This window comes from Plecotus auritus (assembly GCF_963455305.1).
Source record: "Plecotus auritus genome assembly, chromosome: 1".
Taxonomy (NCBI): domain Eukaryota; kingdom Metazoa; phylum Chordata; class Mammalia; order Chiroptera; family Vespertilionidae; genus Plecotus; species Plecotus auritus.
The window spans coordinates 73258109-73281575 of NC_137770.1; the positions used below are offsets into that span (position 1 = coordinate 73258109).

Genomic DNA, 23467 nt, shown 5'->3' on the forward strand with positions numbered 1-23467 from the left:
ATTGTGGGAATTAAATGAACAAAGCTCCTGGCACAGGGACCACTCATCCCGAGAGCTCAATAAACATGAATTTTCTTCTTAGCTGTCATGACTGTGTTGCTCGTTGCTCATTCTTATCCACCTACCAACTGGTGGCAGATTAATCTTCCAAAACCGTGACCTCAGTCACCTCCTGTGCAAAGGTCTCAAGCTGAATACATAGACATTTTGATTGAACTGCACAGTATTGGAGCACATGGCATTAATCACAAAAACTTCAATTAGTCAGGTCCTCCAACTACCAGCCATGGAATCCACCTTAACTCCATTTTGAGCAAGAAAGAGTTTTTTTTATAGCCATCAGGTAACTAATTTCTAGCACTGATGAGAAGTCTGGAGCATCAGGTTAGGACAGAAGCCAGGGCAGCCCCAAGGTCTCTAGGCATCAGGATTGACCTGGACGGAAGTGCTCCCACCACACGCTCTACCTAGTGCACCTCCACACCTAGTCCCAGAGCAGGGTGCATCTGGTTGGCCGCCTCAGGTCATGTATCCACCTTTGGTGGTGGGGAGGGTAGCCTGGGCACAGTGCTTCTGTCACTAGACACATGTGGTGAAGATTAGGGTGCTGTTTCTAAAGGAAAGTGTGCTGGAGGCCCCAAACCAGCCAAAGGTCACCACAGCATCTTTGGCACTTTTTCTAATAATTTTAAGTTTCTGAGTGTCATAATCTGTAATTGTTGATTCCTGTGTTCTTGTCTTCATGGACTGCAGGAAGCCACCACTTGCCAATACTGTCACCAAGGAACGTGGAAGGCCGATGGACCTTGGGTGTCAGTGCTAAGGTCGATTGTTCTGTTGAGATAGAGGTGGCTCAAGGCAATACCCTAACCTGATAATCCTTTTACTGTTTACCTAACTTTACCTTTGATATGCCTGTATGCATTGCTAAAGGGCAAATGTGTATTCAAGTAAATAAATAGCAGACCAGGCCAGAAGTCTCTTCAAGAAAGAGGCTCCACCTGGCTCCCAATGCCTTCTAAATCCCTTGTGCATTATTTCTTGTGCATTTTCATTTGTGCGTCGGCCCCTCCTTCAGATCCTGAAACCAGCCGTGCAGGTTGTGGCAATGGACCTCTGAAAACTGATGGCCTGACAGTCTCATTCCTCTGCTCTATAATGTTGCATGACTTCTTGATTTGGTGAAAATATCTGCAAACTGAGATCCATTTCTTTCACAGGTTGTAGAAAGGGGAGTGTGCGATCTGCCAGCCTTTGGAGAAAACCCTGCGAAGCTTGACTGCCTGTTGCTCCTGGGCCCGTGGTGTGCCCTGTGCCCTTCTTTAGCCCAGTGGACTCACTCACCTCTCTGCTCAGTAGGTTGTGAGTGCTCTAGGGCAGGAATCCCAGCATGGTGCTTGGCATAAAGGAGATGCTCATGCAAATGAGCATCTTTGTTGAATGAATGAATGAACATCTGAAGAGGTTCAGTGCTCTGGCCACCCCTACTGGGAATTTGGTGAATTACGGTGCTGAGAGGAATTCTAAGTTCATCAGCCCCACCCCCTTTCCAGGTGAGAAAACTCCAAGCCAGAGATTAGGTGACTCAGCAAAGCCATATTGGACATAGGAGGCAGAGTCAGGACTGGAACTTGGTTTTCCCTCCTACAGGCCTGTTGTTCCCTTTGCTGTCCACACAGGTAATTTAGTCAAGGCAGCAGTGGCGATGTCACCACAGGCATTTCTGCCTTTGAATCTTGGCTCTCTAGGTTGCAGCAATGCAAATCAGCCACGTGATGTCCTTATAATTCCTTTCTTCCTTTTTTACTTTCTTATTTTTATTTTTAAATCCTCACCCAAGGGTATTTCTTCATTGATTTTTAGAGAGTGGAAGAGAGAGGGAAAGACAGAGAGAAATATCGATGTGAGAGAAACACATTGAGGTATGTGCCCTTGACTGGAATTGAAACTGGGACCCTTCGATCCACAGGCTGATGCTCTATCCACTGAGCCAAACCAGCTAGGGCAGTGGTCAGCAAACTCATTAGTCAACAGAGCCAAATATCAACAGTACAACGATTGAAATTTCTTTTGAGAGCCAAATTTTTTAAACTTAAACTTCTTCTAACACCACTTCTTCAAAATAGACTCACCCAGGCCATGGTATTTTGTGGAAGAGCCACACTCAAGGGGCCAAAGAGCCTCATGTGGCTCGCGAGCCACAGTTTGCTGACCATGGGGCTAGGGCAACAATTTCTTAATAAAGGCTTTCACTTGAAGCTCTTTTGTTTTTGAAAATGAATATATACTTACAGCCTCAAAAACAACTTGCCTCATCTGCACCGTTTCAGTGAGTCAGGTTCAACTGGAATGATTGCCCACATTAACGATGTCTTACTGCATGGTTTTAAAAGAATCATCTGGAGATATGTTTAGAAAGGCCATGTAACAATGAAGTCCTAAAATTTGCCTGAACTAATGCTTCATAGGTTTTCCCAAAGAATGAAGTTTCAGAACAAAGTCTAGGGTTCTAGCATGTGGGAAAAATTCCCTTTCACTGCCACATTTTTCTAGATCTTTAGATTCTTCTACACACTCCCCACCTTCTTGTGCTGCATGGATAGAGGGTGCCTTACACAGGTTTTCTGATGGCTGAGTGGGCCTGTCTCCACCTGCCTACACTCGTCAACACCTCACACCTCAGGGCCAGGAAGGGAGGAAGATTCTACTTGCCTTCACCTCCTACCATCCAAGCCAGGGCAGGCTCCAGAGAGAAAGCCTTGGATTAATGAGCAGGTGTTGTCACTGGAGGCACGTCCTGCACTCCACGGCTGCTGTTAACTCAGAAGTGTCCCTCAGCCCTGGGCCTCCAGGAGAGCCAGGCCAGAGGCAGGTGCCTCATCTCCAAGAGATTTTCCCAAATGGCTTCCTGCATGGCAGGTGGGGTGCCTGGGAGCAGATGCCTCCAGGGCACCCACCCAGCCTCCGCAGTGTTGGTAGCAAAAGGGAGGACGACCAGGTCAAGTCCTGGAGGTCCAGTAGGAAGGATGCTTACGAGCCTAGTCAGATATACTCTGGGTACCTTCTGTGCCCGCTCCTCTGGTCCTGTTCCTCCTTCCATCCAGTGTGTATGCACGCAGGCGTGAGAGCCCAGGGTAATGAAGTGCCCTGGGGGCAGGGCCAGCTGTGTGGGGGATGGCTGGCAGGGGGGCTTCTCTCATGCTCCATGGAATAGGAGTGCCTACTGGGCTGCAGGTTGGGGGATTTCTCCAGGAACTCGTTTCTTTAACTAGAGCACATTGGAAAAGCCTGGGAGGAGTCACAACCAACAGCCCTGCTGCCAGGCTGCTGCCACTCTGGCCTTGATCAGAAGGCCCAAGGCTGGCCCTCTGCCTAAAAGCCAAGAGGGAACCTGGAGGTATTCCAATAGCCTCGTCTAGGCTGCAGAACCTGCGTGGACCAAGGGGCAGGGCAGCGGGAGGAGGCGAAGGGACCATAGTGCTGTCTGACAGGAAACAGGGCTTATGTCCTGAAAAGCTGGTTTAGCATCCCCCATGCCTCTGGGGCACCTGGAGGAAGCCAGAAGAGAGCGTGGCAGTGGCATGGTCCGCGGGGAGACACCCAGAGAAGGGAGGGTCAGAGTGGTCTTCCCATGTTGCCCAGTCCATCACAGTGCTATAGGGGGCATGAGAGAGGGGAGCACAGACCAGAATCTCATCAGCATTAGGGGTGACCCCAGCTAGGGGTTCTGCTGTTGACTTCCAGAGTTTCCCCTCAGGAGAAACAGTATGCTTCAAGTAATGGGATCCTTTCCCAGGGGTGAATGGAAGTGTGAAAATACTTGGTTTTGTGAGATGGGGTGGCAGCAGCTGAAAACACTTTTATGAACTACTAGAGGCCCAGTGCATGAAATTCGTGCACGGGGGTACGGGGCGGTCGGCGGGGGGTGGGGGGGTGTTCCTCAGCCTGGCCTGCAACGGCATCCCTCACTCAGCCTCTAGCCAGAGGCTCCTCCCCTCCTTTGGCACAGCCTCTGGGAAGATGCTTGTCCTGGGGCCTCCTCAGGGTCCCAGCCCATGACGCCTGGCAGCTCGGGTACTCGGGGGCTTGTTTATGAAATATTTGGCATGTGCCAGCATAGTATGGCTAGGACCTTTCCACCTGTTAGTTCATTGAAGCCTCAGAACACCAAAGGTCAATGTTATTATCCCCATTTGTACAGATGAGGAATCAGGCTCAGAGTATTGCCCTAGCTCTCCCTGTGACCCCTGTGGCTGAGGCAGGCACTCCTGGGACAGCTCTGGCTCGACTGTTGGTGGGTGACACTGCACAGATGCCTGAAGGGAGCACGCAGTTGGGGTCTGACCACACCTGCTCTGATGGGCTGAGTGCTGCAGAAGGGAAACGGGGCGTGCTGCCTCCGATGGCTTTTGTCTCTGTGGGACTGTGCAGGCCTTTAGACTTTAGGAGGGGGCCAGCACTCACTGCCCAGTTCGGTGTCCGGGAGCAGGCCTTTCCTAGGGACCAGCCTTTCCTGGGAGCAGCCTCTGTGGGCGAGTTGACCCACCTCTGTCAGAGCACGGAAAAGGTGGGACTGGCTAGGCTGTCGCTGAGACAGGATGAAAAAGAAAAGTGAAATGGGCATCCCTGTCCGCTAGGAGTTTGACCCTGAGGCATTAATAGCAATGTGAGGGGCGGCTCAGAAACTTGTCAGAGCAGAGTTACACACTGCAGAGTCCCAGGGCTGGATCACAAGTGTGTCCTCTCTTCAGCAGAGGATGTGAGGGGTCTTTGCCATCCCAGTCCTAGTCTACCAGGAGCAGTCTCCTTAACACGCCTCATTTCGCCATGAGCAAGGACTAGTGATAAATCTGGCAGCACAGGTGCTGCAAAGCAGCGAATGGACACAGGTGGAGGGTTCGTGATGTCTCTAAATGACTGGCTAAAAGCTAACTTTCTTGAACACATAGGCTATGTAGTGTGCTAAACCCTTACCATACATTATTAACTCATTAAATCCTCAACTAACCCAATGAATGAATCCATTCAATGAATGGATTGGATTGAGTACTTGCTAGGCACAAAGCTCAAGTCCCTGTCCTCATATAATTTACAATCTAAGTAGAAACTATTATCCCGATTCAGAAATGAGGAAACTAAGGCTTCCTGAAGTTAACTCACTTGCTCAGGTCACTATCAGGATAGGGCTTTAGAATCTGTTTCAGAGTCCAGGATGCTATACTTTTGTTGATGTTAATCCTCATCAGAGGATATATTTTTCATTGATTCTAGAGAGAATGGGAGAGAGGGGGAGAGACAGAGAAAAACATCGATGTGGGAGACACACAATTGCTTGCCTCCGGCATGCACCTCGACTGGGACGGGATCGAGCCTGCAACTGAGGTAAGGTACGTGCCTTTGACCGGAATAGAATCCGTGACCCTTTAGTCCACGGGCCAACGCTCTAAACACTGAGCCAAACTGGCTAGGGCCAGGATGCTGTTTTGCTACCAAATCCTTTTTCCTTCCCAACACCACCCATGCAGCAGACACTACTGGTTGCCTCTCTAAAGCAAGCTCACCTCCCTTCTTACTTGCTGGAAGAAACCCCATGTATTAGGATGTACACTCTTCCCCTTCCTATGTACTCAGGGAAGGGCCCCTAACACCAGTCCCAGGGGTGAATCTTAATTAGTTTGGACCAATTTTGGTAATTCCCTTCCTTTTGTCAGGACATGTGACAATATGGCCAAGAAATGAGGGGAAATTGGCTGGGAGGGTTTTGGAAAGTTTTCTTGTGCTACTCCAAGTTGTTGAGCTTGGAACTGTGGTTCCCTAAGGGGACCAGCCTGAAGACAAGCCAACATGCTGAGCGGGCAGGATAGACCGGTGGAAACAACTGGGTTCTCCTGAGCTGCTGAACACCAGGCTCATTATTATGTGAGACAGCAGAGGTTCTTACTCCTTATAGTATTTTGGATTTTCTGATTTTTTTTGTGCAGGTGAAGATGACCTAATACAAACCACCACCAATCCCTGTCACACCACGATGGCTTCCAGGACACCCCAACCCAATTGGCCCTCAATTCTGCTGAGTGTCCTGACACACCTGCTCCTCTCCTTTGGCTCCCGCTCCTGGCTTACTTTGAGATGTCCTTTGACCTACTTCTCTTTATTGTCTTGGCTTTTAACCTGTAATATCCTGTTTCTCTAACTAAATTATAAACTTCCTGAAGGGAGTAAGCATGCCTTATATTTCTCTACATCCTTACTGGAGCCCCAGTAGAACTTACTAAATATTTATTGGCTAACCTTCTTTGACACATTTAGAGATATTGTCTGCCCTGGAAGGGGGTAAATGGACATGTTAAATTAAGGCATCAACGGGTAGTAGCTGGAGGCCTGACTAAATGACAATGTTTGGCATTTCAATTGTGGTTTAGATTTCACAATGGATTCCACCAGTTCCACCTGCCTCCCATGTGCCCAGTTCTGGGCTGGCTGCTGAGGAGATAGACAGGACTCTCTGCTCCTTGCTATGAGCCAGGAAAGTTTCATGTTTGGCAACCATATTATGTTTTTTTTTGTGTGTATTAATCCTCACCTGAGGATATTTTTTTTTTCATTGATTTTTAGAGTGGAAGGGAGAAAGGGAGGCTGGGGCAGATATATACATCTATACCAATAAAAGGGAAATATGCTAATTAGACCGGACATCTTCCAGACATCCTTCCGGACAAAGCCACAGTGGTGGGGGCCGAGGCAGAGGTGGTTAGGCATGATCAGGCTGGCAGGAAAGAGCGGTTAGGGGCTGTGGAGAGTGGCTACAGTGTTTGGACAGGTTATGGTCCGAACCTGTGGTCCCACGTGGCTGAGTGATATAAGCTGCGGGAGGTGCACCAGGTAAACAAAGCTTGATCAGGTGCATGTAATTGAGTAGTTTCAAAACGCACGAGAAGTTGTAACCACGCCCTTACTTTGCCTCATGGGATCTGGCTATAAAATAAAGACTTGGCTTGCAGGCCATTGTGCTGACTCTCCATCAGAGAGAGAGCAGTGTCCCACCCAGCCCCAGCTTTCTTCTTTTGTCTGTCTTTTCTTAATCCTTCATCTCTCAGGCTCACCGAAGCTGGCTGTGCTAGCACAGCACAAGGGGCGATCAGGCCGGCAGGGGAGAGCAGTTAGGGGCGATCAGGCTGGCAGGCAGAGAGGTTGGGGCAATCAGGCAGGCAGGCAGGTGAGTGGTTAGGAGCCAGCGGTCCTGGATTGCGAGAGGGATGTCCGACTGCCAGCCATCCCCCAAGGGATCGCAGATTGGGTGCAGGCTGGGCTGAGGGACCACCCCCTGCCCCTCCATGCATGAATACTAGTGTATACACACACACACACACACACACACACACACACACACACACACACACACACACTGAGTGGCCAGATTATTATGATCTTTGAATGCATAATAATCTGGCCACTCAGTATATATTAGAGGCCCAGTGCATGAATTCGTGCATGGGTGGGGTCCGGCCAGCCTGGTCAGGGGGAGGGGACATGGGCGGTTGGCTGGCCTGCCTGCTGGTCGAACTCCTGGTTGAGGAGACAATTTTCATATTAGCCTTTTATTATATAGAATATACACTGAGTGGCCAGATTATTATGCATTCAGAGATCATAATAATCTGGCCACTCAGTGTGTGTGTGTGTGTGTGTGTGTGTGTGTGTGTAAACACTAGTGGCCTGGTGCACGAAATTTGTGCACATTAAAAGGGGATTAATTAGAGGAAATAATTTAATATTGCTACTTGCACTTTCTCTATAATAGAAGTGTCAGAGATGAAAGAAAATTAGTAAAATGTATATGAAAACCTTTCTGTCAGAGTCTGGGGTGCACCACGGGACCCAGAGACAAGTCCCTGCCCACCCACATGCGCCTGAAAATCGCATGAGACCCAGACCCAGCCACCCCTCCCCCAATTGGGCTAGATCCAGACCTGGCCAGTCCCACCCTTGTCAAACCCTGCTGGGCAGGGGGCGTAGCCTCAGGTCCCCTGGCCCAGCGCCAGGATGCAGGGTGTGGCCTGAGGTCCCCCAGCCCAGACCAGGGCGGGGGGCGTGCCTTGAGGTCCCCTGTCAAGACCCTCTGGGTAGGAGGCATGGCCTGAGGTCCCTCATCAAGCCCTGCCAGGCGGGGGGACGCAGCCTCAGGTCCCCTGGCCCGGCACCAGGAGGGGGCGCAGCCTCAGGTCCCCTGTCAAGCACCGCTGGGCAGGGGCACAGCCCGAGTTCTCCCAAATCAGCACCGGGGGTGCACCTTGAGCTCCCCTGTCAAGCCCCTCTGGGTGGGGGGTGCGGCCTGAGTTCTCCCGACCCAGCACTGGGGGTGCACCTTGAGGTCCCCTGGCAAGCCCCGCTGGGTGGGGTGCATGGCCTGAGGTCCCCTGTCAAGTCCCACTGGGTGGGGGGCACGGCCTGAGGTCTCCTGTCAAGCCCCGCTGGGTGGGGGGCATGGCCTGAGGTCCCCTGTCAAGCCCCGCTGGGTGGGGTGCATGGCCTGAGGTCCCCTGTCAAGTCCCGCTGGGTGGGGGGCATGGCCTGAGGTCCCCTGTCAAGTCCCGCTGGGTGGGGGGCATGGCCTGAGGTCCCCCATCAAGACCCTCTGGGTGGGGGGCATGGCCTGAGGTCCCCCATCAAGCCCCGCCAGGCGGGGAGGCGCAGCCTCAGGTCCCCTGGCCCAGCACCGAGAAGGGGGCGTAGCCTCAGGTGCCCCGTCAAGCACCGCTGGGCAGGGGCACAGCCTGAGTTCTCCCAACTCAGCACTGGGGGTGCACCTTGAGCTCCCCCATCAAGCCCCTCTGGGTGGGGGGCACGGCCTGGGGTCCCCTGTCAAGCCCAGCCAGGCAGGGGGCACAGCCTCAGATCCCCTGGCCTGGTGCTGGGGCGGGGGGCATGGCCTGAGGTCCCCTGTCAAGCCCCGTCGGGCGGGGGGTGTGGACTGAGGTCCCCCAGCCTGGCGCTGGGGTGGGGGGAGCAGCCTGAGGTCCCCTAGCCCAGCACCAGGACAGGAAGCGCACCTTGAGGTTCCCCATAAAGCCCCACAGGGTGGGGGGCATGGCCTCAGGTCCCCTGGCCTGGCACTGGGGCAGGGGGTGCAGCCTGAGGTCCCCCAGCCTGACACCAGGGTGGGGGGGGTGCGGCCTGAGGTCCCCTGTCAAGCCTTGCTGGGTCGGGGATACAGCCTGAGGTCCCATCAAGCCCCATGGGGTAGGGGAGGGCAGTAGCCTCAGGTCCATGCTGATTGCTTGTTAAGGCTCCTGATGGGAACTTGGACTCAGCTGTGGGTGCAGCCATCTCTGTGATGGAGTGATGGTCAATTAGCATATTCCCTCTTTATTAGATAGGATATATCCTATATAAGCCCAATGATCAGAATGACTGCTCGACCAGTCACTATGAGTTGCATTGACCACCTCTCTGTCCCTCTTCCCCCACCCCACCCCCCAAGCCCGCAGGCTCTGATTGCTGGATGGCAAATGGGGAACCATGAGGAATGGGGGTGGGTGGCGGCGACAATTTCATGCGCTGGGTCTCTAGTGTGTGTGAGTGTGTGTGTGTGTGTGTGTGTGTGTGTGTGTGTGTGTGTGTGTAATAGAGGCCGGGTGCACATAATTCATGCACAGGGGGGTGTGTACCTCAGCCCAGCCTGCACCCTCTCCAATCTGGGACCCCTTGAGGGATGTCCGACTGCCTGTTTAGGCCTGATCCCGGTAGGATCAGGCCTAAACAGGCAGTCGGACATCCCTCTCACAATCCAGGACTGCTGGCTCCCAACTGCTCACCTGCCTGCCTTCCTGATTGCCCCTGCTTCTGCCTGCCAGCTTGATCACCCCTAACCACTCCCCTGCCAGCCTGATTGATGCCTAACTGCTCCCCTGCCAGCCTGTTTGCCCCTAACTGCCCTCCCCTGCAGGCCTGGTCACCCCTAACTGCCCTCCCCTGCAGGCCTAGTCACCCCTAACTGCCCTCCCCTGCTGGCCTGATCTCCCACAACTGCCCTCCCTTGCAGGCCTGGTCCCTCCCAACTGCCCTCCCCTGCTGGCCATCTTGTGGCAGCCATCTTGTGTCCACATGGGGGCAGCCATCTTGTGTGTTGGAGTGATGGTCAATCTGCATATTATTCTTTTATTAGATAAGATAGAGGCCTGGTGCATGGGTGAGGGCTGGCTCGTTTGCCCTGAAGGGTGTCCCGGATCAGGGTGGGGGTTCCCTTTGGGCGTGGGGTGGCCTGGGCGAGGGGCCTGTGATGGTTTGCAGGCTGGCCATGCCCCCCGGGGACCCAAGCGGAGGCCCTGGTATCTGGGATTTATTTATCTTCTATAATTGAAACTTTGTAGCCTAAGCGGAACCAAGCCTCCTGCTTGCTCCGTGGCCGCAGGCATTTTTGTTGGGATTTATTTGTCTTCTATCATTGAAACTTTGTAGCCTTGAGTACAGGCCAAGGCAGGCCAGGGCTGTGGAAGCTTGGCTTCCTCCAATGTCAGGGGTAACTCAAGCCTCCTGCTCTCTCCAGCTCTGTGGCTGCCACCATTTTTGTTGGGATTTATTTATCTTCTATCATTGAAACTTTGTATCAGAGTCCAAGGCAGGCCAGCGCTGCGGAAAGCTTGGCTTCCTCCATTGCCAGGGAAACCCAAGCCTCCTGCTTTCTCCAGCTCCGTGGCCGCAGCCATTTTTGTTGGGATTTTATTTATCTTCTATAATTGAAACTTTGTAGCCTTGAGTGGAGGCCTGGGCCTGCCAGGGTGTGCGGAAAGCTTGGCTTCCTCCATTGCCGGGGAAACCCAAGCCTCCTGCTTGCTCTGTGCCTGCAGCCATCTTGGTTGGGTTAATTTGCATACCCACTCCTGATTGGCTGGTGGGTGTGGCTTGTGGGTGTAGTGGAGTGACGGTTAATTTGCATATTGCTCGTGTGTGTGTGTGTGTGTGTGTGTGTGTGTGTGTGTGTGTGTGTGTGTACAGAGAGAGAGACTGATTGCTTCCTGCATGCACCAGGGCCAGGGCTCAAACCTGGATACCCTGACAGGAATCAAATCCATGACCCTTTGGTGCACAGACTGACCCACACTGGCCAGGGCACCATATCATGTTTTTAATTCTCACAACAACCTTTTGGGGTAGGAACCATCAGCACTGGTTTAAACATGGCAGATTGACCTGCCCAGATCAAGCAGCTAGTAAGGAGCAGATGGAGGGTATGAGGTTTTCCAGTTCCTGAATCAAGTCTATAGGGCTTCCTGTGCCTCCTCTTTCCTATTACGCAGTGGACACCTTTTATCCATTGGCTCAGGACAGGGATGTAGCAGAGTAGAAAGTAGAAATAGTTCCAAGCTCTACAAGGAAGTCTCAGGAAGAGACTAAATATCTTGGCTTGAGTAGGGCCCTGCTCCCCAAGCTAGAAATTTGTTCCTCTGATATGGGAGAGAGAGGAGAGGAGTAAGATGTGTCTGTAGGTGGCTAGAGAAGGGACCCGCAGCCTGTTTCCCACCAATGTGAGCAGCAAGACTCAGCCTGATCCATCAGAGCAACCGGGAGCAGGGGCAGTCTTTTCAAGATTCCTGTGTTGTGAACATGGCACAGAAGCAGCAGAGGCTGTAAGCCAGAGACTCTTTGGGTTGGAATGACATTGAGACTAAAGATTGGGGACCAGATAGACCTTTCTGATAGCTTGGTACTTGCCTGATCTCGAGACTGTCTTGGGACTATACAAATATTTGGTTCCCTGAAGATAACTCCCAACAGAAACACATTGTTTTGCCTTATCCTTAAAGTTACAGAATACATTTCTTTCATTTATCTTCATTATGTTAACAGATTTAGCTATACTCTGTACTGTAAATTAATCCAAGACAGTGAGGCTCCAATCAACTAACTGGGATCCCAATGTGCTTGAGAGGTTTCCAGAGAACTTTAGACCATTTAAACATCAGAACTAAATCAGTACAAGCATCTACAAGTATCTATACTAAAAGCTTTAGTTCTCCATACTCTGTAAAATAGGCACTCAGGTTCCTTTTATACAGGAAGATTGGTGCAGAGGAAGTAACTTGTTCAATGCCACACAGCCAGGATTCAAACCCAGGCATTCTGGTTTCCAGAGAGTATCTGTAACCACTATGCTAGTGTTTGGTTTGGTACTATAGGCAGGGAGCCACCTCAATATGGAGGAGGTTCTAGGAGTTCCTAGGCCTGTGAAGTTGATGTCCTATAATGTGAGCACTACATGCAAGTTATAACTAGGTATAGAAAGACACAGATCTTCTCCCAAAGAGCTCATTTGAGTTAGAGGTAAGGCATGTACATGTACCTTTCCCAGGCAACTAATAATGTAGTAGGGGAATGGTAAAGGTAGGCATTATGGGCTGCCCTCAGTGGTCTATACAACATGGAACCTCGACCTCTGGTCTACATGGTGGGATGTACCTGACTGGGTGAGTCCTAAGCAAATGGCCTTTTTATCTGTTCAATGACAGGGTACAGCTGACCTGGAATCTCTCCTAGCAATGCTAGTTAACTTTTGTCTACTCTACCTAGCTCACGTTTCTGCCCACCTGACCCCTGGATTCACGGGGATTCCTTCACTGTACCACATACACACTCATCCTTCGCTATCCATTTCCTTAAATGATCCAATCTTCATGTGTCATCCTTTTCAATATTTTTATTACTTTACTAGAGGCCCAGTGCACGAAATTCGTGCACGGGGGGGGGGGGATGTCCCTCAGCCCAGCCTGCACCCTCTCCAATCTGGGACCCCTCGAGGGATGTCCAACTGCCCATTTAGGCCTGATCCCGGCTGCTCGCCTGCCTGCCTTCCTGATTGCCCCTAACCGCTTCTGCCTGCCAGCCTGATCACCCCCTTACCACTCCCCTGCCAGCCTGATTGATGTCTAACTGCTCCCCTGCCAGCCTGTTTGCCCCCAACTTCCCTCTCCTGCAGGCTTGATTGCCCCCAACTGCCCTCCCTTGCAGGCCTGGTCCCTCCCAACTGCCCTCCCCTGCTGGCCTGGTCTCCCACAACTGCCCTCCCTTGCAGGCCTGGTCCCTCCCAACTGCCCTCCACTGCTGGCCATCTTGTTGCAACCATCTTGTGTCCACATGGGGGCAGCCATCTTGTGTGTTGGAGTGATGGTCAATCTGCATATTACTCTTTTATTAGATAGGATAGAGGCCTGGTGCATGGGTGGGGGCCAGCTGGTTTGCCCTGAAGGGTGTCCTGAATCAGGGTGGGGATTCCCTTTGGGCATGGGGTGGCCTGGGCGAGGGGCCTGTGATGGTTTGCAGGCCGGCCATGCCCCCCGGCGACCCAAGCGGAGGCCCTGGGATCTGGGATTTATCTTCTACAGTTGAAACTTTGTAGCCTTAAGTGGAGGCCAAAGCAGGCCAGGGCTGCAGAAGCTTGGCTTCCTCCATCACCAGGGGCAACCCTAGCCTCCTGCTCTCTCCAGCTCTGTGGCTGTTGCCATTTTTGTTGGGATTTATTTATCTTCTATAATTGAAACTTTGTAGCCTTAAGCGGAGGCCTGGGCCAGCAAGGGCAGGCGGAAAGCTTGGCTTCCTCCATTGCTGGGGAAACCCAAGCCTCCCTCCTGCTCTCTCGGTGGCTCCAGCCATCTTGGTTGGGTTAATTTGCATACTTGCTCCTGACTGGCTTGTGGGTGTGGCTTGTGGGTGTAGCAGAGTGATGGTTAATTTGCATATTACTCTTTTTTATTAGATAGGATTCTAGTGTTACCAAATTTCTTTTACAATTTTGTTTGAAAAATGCAAAATCAAACAAGTAAATGGGAAGAGGGTAAAGGGGGATAAATGGTGATGGGAAAAAAAATAAAGAAAAAACACACAAGTAAATGTATACTCATCCTTTTGTTCACAGATTTTAATGGGTATCTGTTTTATGAAATGCCATCCTCACTTTGCTAATTGCAGGACTGAAACAATTAAATAAAATGCATCACATGACCAGGCCAGTAAGATTAAACCACTTTGAAACTGCAGCATACACTGATTCATATAACGGTTTCAAATAAATGTGAGGCTAAAATATTTAATTCTGAAAAGAGTAAACAGGACAATGAAGTGTAGCACGACATAAGGTCAGCAGCAAATGACAACTGAAGGTTAAAGAAACATACATGAAGTGACACAAGAGATATGAAAATGAGATTGCCATACCAGGCACATTTAGAGCCTAGGATAGATTCCACCCCCCCCCCTCCCCAAGGCTCTAATATACATTTTTTAAAACTCATTGCTGCACATTTCCAACATTTAAATTCACTACTTATTTTTGAGAACTATGTGCTAATTTCTGGGAGTATATAAAGTTGAGAAGACGTCCTTTGCTCACATGGGGTTTGAAAACTAGTACTTTGATTGGGCAACCACTATTTCCTGTGGAGAGAAATCTGAACTTATGGGACAATAATGTTTAGCAGCCAAAAGTTTGCCACAGGAGCCTGTACAAGAGCAAGATTACTTAAAGCAGAATGCTCTGATGGGAAAAAGTATGTTTATAGAAGTTTAGCCTAAGTTCATCTCTGTTTGTTCCTTTCTTAATCATACAATGTCAAGTTTTTATATGAAAGCCAAAAAATATATTTGTTCTGAAAAAAAGTTGAGCTTTATATAATTCAATCCCTTCAGACATAGGAAGTTGTAATAGTAGGAAGGTGGTAATTTTACAAAGCATATCTTGAATAGAAACATTACAAAACATTTGATCACATATGAATTTTTAGCATACTAAAAAGTTTAGCTTATATCATCCTCAATGATTTAAAATTATTTTCAGTTTCTCATTTTAATTTCAAATTAATCTTGCTTTTATATTTGGGTAATAAAGAGTCACATTTCTCATAAAAAAAAAAACAAACCAAAAAACATTCACTAGGCTTTTATTTTTTAAATGTAAATAAGGGAAAAGATGACAAAACCATGGCCCATAATTTCTTAGTCTGGATTATCCTATAGACATAAAATACACATAACATGTGCAGAAATGTACAAATTGAAAAGTAAAAGCCTTCATTCTTTCCTCTCTCCATCACTTTACATGTTAGGTTTGATAGAGCAATTGAGTTGATACCCTTCCCCCGGGAACTGGCTTTTCAGGTCACTTCACTATGGACATTCCCTTTGCTGAAGACCACTTTTCACCTGTGGTGACCACATTCCATTCTCTTCCCTCAGGGTATGCATAAAGAAGTCTCCGCCCAGAAAAATCCCGCCCACCAAAAGTCCTTTAAAAGTCGATGACTCCTCTCATTGGGTGCTGGAGCCATCTAGGCTCAGCCACCCGGTGTGCGGATGATCAAATAAATTCATAATCCCTCACCACTCTCTGGCCTCGTGCCTTCCTCCTTCAGCGACCTAACAATACACTCTCCCTAAAGGCAATAACGTTTCCTCCTCAGCTTTTTTTCAAACATAAGCTGAAAATGCCTGCAACTCACCTTTCAAAGCCTAACTCAGGCTCTGCCATCTCTATGGGCTCAATGCCAAATTGGAAGACTGGCCTCCAGTAGCAATGCCAAGGCACCCCAGTCTACAAAAAAAACCCCCCAAAACAGTCTGACATCATTTCTGTATTAGTTCCAGGACTCCTATTTTCCCAGGATCTGTCATATTGATTATCCTTTTGGGAATAATGAGCCTTAGAAGCAGGGAGGACAGTGATTACAGACAATGCTTTATCTTTGACCACCTGTGCCAAGGTTTAAGATAAATATTAGGAAACTTTATCAACTGAAGGAAATAAATATTTACATTTAATAAAAATAGACAAATCACCCAATAATCTACTAAATTTGTTCTCCTCATCCTCAAACACAATTTTCAACTATTAACTATGTAAATGATGAAAATTTCAGGTATGTTGCATTTTTACAGGAAACAAAATTCCTGCCCTTAGGAGCTTAAATTTTAATACAGTGGAACCTCGTTTCTCGAGCTTAATTCATTCCAGAAGGCTGAGAAACAATTTGTTATAAAACTGAATCATTAGAAATAATGTAAGTTGAATTAATCCATTCCAGACCCCCAAATTGATTCTATTTCAAACCTTTCTTATATACAGTATATGTCTTTTCTTAAAAATTTCTTTTCTTGAATTTGTAGAACCATTCCCTAATAGCCCAAAGGAATTTTTCATATATCACTGCCTGCGAAATGCTATCACTGGCTAAATGCTTTTCCTTTATCCAATCAACAAGCTTTTCTAACTATTCATTTGCCTGTGGTTGCTGTTTTGTGAGCACTTTCACACCCTTAGCAATATTAGCACTCTTGATGGCCTCTTTATGTTTTAAAATAGTGCTAATCACCCACAACAAAAGCACTCTCTCCAAAAAGCTTAATGCTTTTTGTCATGCTGAGATATCAGCATGAAAGGGTTGTCAGGTTGAAAACTGAAGTTTTGGCCCAAGACATTTTTGTCTGTTAACTTGGTCAAGAACATTGTTCTTGCTCAAGATGGGAGACATTCAAAAATGAGATTTGACTGTAGTGGGATACAAGAAAAGAAATATATACTAGTATAGAGAGTAAAGAAGGATAGAAGGTGATAGCAGTGTGTCTGGGGATGCTGTTTTTTACAGAATGGCCAGGGAAGACCTCTGATAAAATGGATATTTGAGAAGACACATGAAGGGAAATAAGGGAGTAATTGATGTGAAAACCCAGGAGAAGACATTCCAGGTAGGAGAAATGGCAAAGCAAACAGGCCATAAAGAGAGAAACTAGTTGGCATGTTTGAGGAGCAGCAAGCAGGTGGGCAGACTGGAGTGAACAAGGAAAACAGGAGTCAGGACAGAGGTTAGGAAACAGCGAGGTCAGATCTGGTAGGGCGTTGTCAGGGTGATAGGTCTTCAGATGTGCTGTGTGAGAGGGGAAACTACTGGAGGGTTCATATATGACTGGAGGTAGGTGGGGGAAATACTGAGACAGTTACGAGACCTTGAGACAATCCAAGTGAAAGATGATGCAAGTATATGTTTTAAGTAATTTTTCCTGCTTTGAATTTATGGCGTGTTTTTTCTTGTTTTTCAGGGGAGAGATAAGTGGCCATGTTAGATTTTGTTTATCTACTATAGTAATACAGCAATCTTCTTGTTTATATCTTAGTTTTATGTTACACAGACAAGATTATGAAGTCATCTAGTATTTTATATTTTCATTTTTTATATTAACATTTTTGATCTATCTAAAATTGTTTTGTGGGTAAGCAGTAAAATAGGCAAAGGCCACAGTGCATAGCTATGGAACTTACTCAATGCACAAGAACACCAGGCTGAGCAGCGTCTGAAATCAGCTGAGCAACAGTGCACTGAGAGGCAGAGCCCACTAGAGGAAGGGCCCTCCTCTACTTTGTACAGAGGTACTGCACACACTAGTGGTGGCACTGATGAGAGAGTTCAAACTCCAAACCATTGCTTCCACAGCAGTTATGAACTAATCCATCTCTCCCCACACTGATTTGTGTAGACAGCGCCTGGGAAGGCACATGGGCATTCTTTAATTATTGTCAGCTGAACCCAAGGCGACAGGCAAAGCGTGTCTTGGATACACATTTACCAAAAAGGCAGATGTGTTATCAGCACTGACTCTTACCTTTGTCCAGGTGAGTGTTTTGATATGTAAATCCAGTCAAGCACCAGGAATGCTCAGGCCTACTCAAGAATGCAAATAATCTCCTTTTGTCCTGACCTTTTGGTGAAACTTCCTGGTATTTGGGATATAAATGGATTAGCTCTGGGTCATTGTCTCTCCAGCAGAAGAGGGCAGTGGTCCCACTTGGTTCCCAGCTTTTTCCTTCTATTTTGTGTCTTGTCTCTTTCTTTCTTTCATTTCTCAATCCCCAGCCGCCCCTACTCAGGAATTGGACCCGCTCTCTAGCCGCGCTGGACGCGGAAAGAAATACCTACAGATTTGAAATGCCACCTCCATCCTATTCTAGTCATGGCTTCTTGCGTCTTTGGTGGAACCATGAACATCATTAAGGTTGAAGTTCGTTATATTAAAAAAAATTTTTTTAAATGTACTTTTCTCACAAGTCTTAACTTTAGGAGCCAGATTGAAAGCAAATTTTAACATACTAGAAAGAGTTGGATGAATAATTTCTCATTTTCGGATGTAACAGAAAAGAAGCACTTCTTCGCTTAAAAACTTTAGCCTAAATACAATAAGGAGATTAATTTCAAAGAGCCAGTGTTAACCATCTGAAAGGCTTTCTTATCTACCTTGAGGTAATAGCTCAACTAACAGTCTAAAGTCCAGCTGTTATAGGAAACCGTTTTATTTCCAGCCTCAGGTCTGGCATCAGTGAGAGCACTGTAACTGGAAGGTTCTTATACAACAGGCACAGGAGGACACAGGCTTTCAGTGGTAGAAGGTTGGTGGATGCACACTTTGTGAATGGTGAGGCACTATATATTCCATGGCCTCTTTTCAAACTAAAGTGAAAATCCTGTCTTTTCAGATGTTTATTTTTCTTCCAGGTCCTCATTATGCTATTCTTGCCTTAGTGAGACAAGAAATAAGAATTATTTGAACCTTCTGCCAAAAATCACAGGCTTCTTTCTCCCAAGACAAACAAGCATAAAATATACGAGAAATGAAAATGTGCCCGCTTTGCGGTTTTATGCTTATGCTAAGATATCCTAACTGATCAGGTACTGTTTTCTCTCCTCTACAAAGAAGGCCTGGAGTTGGAGGGATGGGAAATGGAGGGAGAGGTGGCAAAACAGTTGCAAGTTCTCTAGTAAGTAGCTTCCTCAGATTCTCCTCCTCTCCTCTGAGTGGACTTTCAGAAATAAAGCTTTCTCCAGAGAGCAGTGGTTTGTCAGCCGTGCTGTCAAGGTTGCTGAAGAATTTACTAGACTGTAGCTAAGCTTATGCTAAGAAAGAATCTAGGTTCATTGTCCAGCCTCAGAGTAATGACTTTGTGCAAAGCAGTAGATTGAACAATGAGGAAAGCAGAGGCGCTGAAGGGCTCAATTACACAGACCATACAGATACGTAACTTTACATCATCAGTTGTATGTGAAGTACACATGAAAATGTTATTTTGGATAAGAGCAAGAATTTCTAACTTGGATCTTCTATATCCAAGTCATGTTTCAGTGCTTCAACTATATATGCTTAAATATTTTTAGTTGAGATATATTTAGAATTTTCTACTTTCCAGCAATCTTTACTGTCACAGCAGTAACAGTGACAACTAGAGCTTTAAAAAAAAATCAGGCATCTGCATGGAGTCATATTAGATAATTTTGATATTTAGATATGAAATAGATAATTTTCAGTGCCCTTTTATACCAATTTTTTCCCCTATCACCAAGGCCAGGTGTAGTTCATGCTTCCATTTGGGGGCTCACTACTTCATCTAGAACTATTCTCTTACAAATTATTCCATACTTCAAAGTTATTTTTTTACTAGAGGCCCGATGCATGAAGATTCGTGCAAGAATGGGCCTTCCTTCCCCTGGCTGCCGGCACTGCCTTTGCTCTGGCCAGAGAAGCCTTTCTGCCTTCCCACGCTGCCCAGAGGCCCGGAGCGGCTGGGGTGGTGTGGAATGCCTGTGTCACTGCCATGGCGACTACGCAAGCATCCCGCCCTGCCCCTGGCTGCTCAGCGCCTGCGTATGCAAATTAACCCAACATCTTTGTTGGGTTAATTTGCATGCTCACTCCTGATTGGCTGGTGGACGTCATGAAGGTACGGTCAATTAGCACATTACTCTTTTATTAGGTAGATTCTGACCTCTGTCTCTTCAAATCTTCCAAACAACAAAATCTCCTTCTATTCCTTTAAGCCTCCACCAAGTCATTCTATATGTAACAGAATGATGATTACTCCATTTCTAAAGGGTTGCTAAACCACATTGAAAACCTTTCCTTTTCCTTTCTAATAGCCACTGTCACAATCAAGAGACCCAGTAGCAACAGCACCACTAGATTATATAAACAGACAAAGGGGATGGGTGGATAAAAATTAAAACATCCTATATAATAAAAGCCTGATATGCTAACTGTCTAGTCGTCTGTTCAACCAATCAAAGTGTACTATGCTAATGATATGCTAAGGCCGCTCAACCGCTTGCTATGATGTATGCTGACCACCAGGGGGCAGAAACTCTGACTAGTAGGTTAGCTTGCTGCTGGGGTCCAGCTGATTGTGTCTGAGCGAGATGGGCCGGACATGCCCTGGAGCCCTCCCACAGTCCCTCCCTGGCTGGCCAACCTCCTGCGTCCCTCGGCCTGGCCTGCGCCCTCTCGCAATCCGGGACTTCTTGGGGGAGGTCAGAGAGCCAGTTTTGGCTCAATCCCGCAGGCCAGGCCAAGGGACCCCACTGGTGCATGAATTCATGCACCGGGCCTCTAATTAAGATATATTGAAAACATAATCTTGCCACTTGAAAGTTAAGAAAATTGGGCCTTGTGTAAATATTTTATCTACTTTTCAATTTAGACCACTTAGTGAAAGGTCAGGAACACCTAAAGGAATGGTTGGCCACTGTCTTGTTACGAACCTATCATAACAGTTCCAAATATAAGATATATAAATTTCCATGGTAAAACAGCTCCTGTCTACAAAACCAAGCCATTTATTATCTTAGTTGGCAAAAAGTAGGTGAGATGTTAGAAGCACAAATTTAACAAATACTATTTTATTATTTACAAAATACAGTGATCAGAAGGGTACACATCACAAATTATGAAAGGGAAAAGTAGAGACAAATGCAATGAACAACAACAAGGTACCCATTCACATGGAGTCCATTTAGAATAAAACAGTTCTTTGTTAAAGTTTGACAAGAGTAGGTACATTACTGTGTAAAAAGAACCGCTAGTTACCTAGAGATACACCACTACCAAAAAGTAGAAAGTGTTGGTAGTGTATCTAAATGCATCCTACAGTAGCTTATAGCATAGACAGGTCTAGTGTTCTACAGCAGAACCAGTGGTTTTAGGCAGGAACCTGTGAGAGACTTGACTGCCTATCTTGCTGGAAGAGCAAAGCCCCAGGACCAATTAACTTCCCTACCTTCCATAAAGCTTTGTTCAGGTGACTGCAGAATGTGGTGTCAAACACCCCATTCATTTCTGCTGCAAGTTCCCTCAGAACAGACACTGTGGACTCATCACTGGCATTCAGAATCCGCACAAAGAATTTATTCCACAATTCACCATCTTTTAGCCTAAAAATATATAAAAACCATTTCTGTCAATATTAGGCATGTAAAAGTTAAAATTCTTTCTGTGTTTAACTCAGTGGTACATTTATGTACCATATGATTTAAGGTAATGCCTTGAACTCTAGGGTTAGAGATCATTCAAATAGCACTTTGGAAGTCCAAGGTGAAACTTAAAAGGACTATCAATAGTGGGAAAAGCCATAATACAATGCACTTAAAAGAAAAAAGTCTCTCATCTAAACCAATAAATTTCCTCTGTTTACTAAGATACAGCACTTCTCTTCTACAAATAGAAGAAAAATGAATTTTGTCTCCTCTAACTTTCCTAAAGTCTAGGTCATTAGAAAGACTATAGAATCTCTCCCCTACCTAGTGGTTTATTATCTTCACAATCCTCCGAGAATCCTAAGCTTGACTGAAGTAACTGCTGCTTAGTCTATGATGTTTGTACTTTTTTTTTTTCTTCAAATCAGAGAAGCTGCCATTATTGTATAAGGCAGAGCTATTAGGAAATCCCAACTGATCCCACCTGTTTCTGTTTGTGTTAGACCCACCTAGGATCATAAACAACTGGAGGCACCTGAATCTATCCTATGTGTCTTGTGTTACATTTCAAGCCTATTTTTAAAGTATATGTTGGAGGCAAATAAGATTGGCCAAATTCTAAATTAAATAAAGAAAAAAATGCAATTCAATTGTTGGGAATGGGGAATGAAGGAGAAGGAATGTTAAATCTTCAACACTGATTTTTTAAAACCAAAGAATGTATCAGTGATACCTTGGTAAACTTATTCTGGGAAGTTATTAGCTCTGATAAACTAAAGTGAAACATGGGATATTTAATAAGTTTCATGATCAGGCTTGAGGGAGTACTAAAGTTCTGAGACCAAGTAGCTCTTATTAAAAGAGCATTTACTTCTTCACCAAGGAGATTCAGTTCTCTGCTTTGGTTCCACCCATTCACTAAATAAATAATAGGCTACAATTAGTATATAATTTAGAAATTTAACTATCTTCAAGAGATGGTTATTAACTTTTGATAACAACAGCTATTAAAAAAGGGTATAACACTAACACCAATTGGTTAGAAAATTATTTTCATGAAATGTTTCTACTAACACTTCTAACTAAGAGGCTCAATACTACAATTGCAGTCTATATGATACATCGAGGTCTAGAATGATGTCCTGAAGTCTGAATAGTTTCTTGTTTTTAATTACCAATTCCTTTGTCCTAGGTGCTCCACTGATACTTAATAAAAACTGTTGAAATTAATGGAATCATGGCATTGGGACTAAGAAAACTAAGGCTGCCAAAGCAGAGAGAGCACCCAATAGAAAAAGAAAATTATTTGAGCAGGCAAAGACCCTGAAATCACCAATACTTACTCAGAAATATTTTGGCTAAGTTTCCAGAGGGACCCATCCCAGAAGACCTGTAGGTGTTCCTTGAACAATAGTAAATGTGCTAAATCTGCTATACCAAACAGATCTACCTGAAATCACAAAAAGCACCATCAGCTAAAACAATTCTCTGCTACTATCATGGCAATTTATTTAATTATTTTTATTTATTTTTAGAGAGAGGAAGGCAGGGAGAGAGGGAAGGAGACGGGGAGGGAAGGAGAGGGGGAGGGAGGGAGGGAGAGAGAGAAACATTGTTCGGTTGTCTCCCACACTCAGCTCGATAGGGGATCAAACCTGCAACCTAGTATATGTCCTGACTGGGAATCAAACCCGCCACCTTTTGGTGTATGGGACAATGCTCCAACCAACTGAGCCACACCGACCAGGATTCATGGCAATTTATTTATATAGGAAGTTGAAAGATACTAGAGTGATTAAATTTATTTTATGACATATATTTTAGTAGACTGTCCCATACCCTTACAGTAAAGGGAGAAGCTCCCCCGAAGAAGTGATCAATGGAGCCAACTCTAGGAACTATCCTTAAGAACAAAAGGTAACAAAAATAACTGGACTGTCAAATTCAAATTTGTTGATCTACTGAATTTGCATGGACTCCAGTTGTGATCTAAATGTGGTCCATATGACTAATTCAGGTTCATGCTACATATTCAATCAGCAAATGCTATCTGTCCAGAACTGAGTCAGAAAGGGCTGTGCATATAATGTATAAAACACTTTATATTTGTCCTAATGTTCCCTTTATATTTTTTAATTTAATCCTCATAACAATTCTTATGTACACAGAGCAGATTATCCTTATTTTACAGA

At 46.4% G+C, this 23467-nt stretch overlaps 1 protein-coding gene across 1 annotated transcript in view; it reads right to left on the reverse strand.

Moving 5' to 3' along the window:
• Positions 1–23467, reverse strand: part of LOC308248114 (serine/threonine-protein kinase PAK 6) — a 59910-nt gene that overhangs the window by 36047 nt on the left and 396 nt on the right. The gene's annotated exons all lie outside the window — the stretch shown is intronic.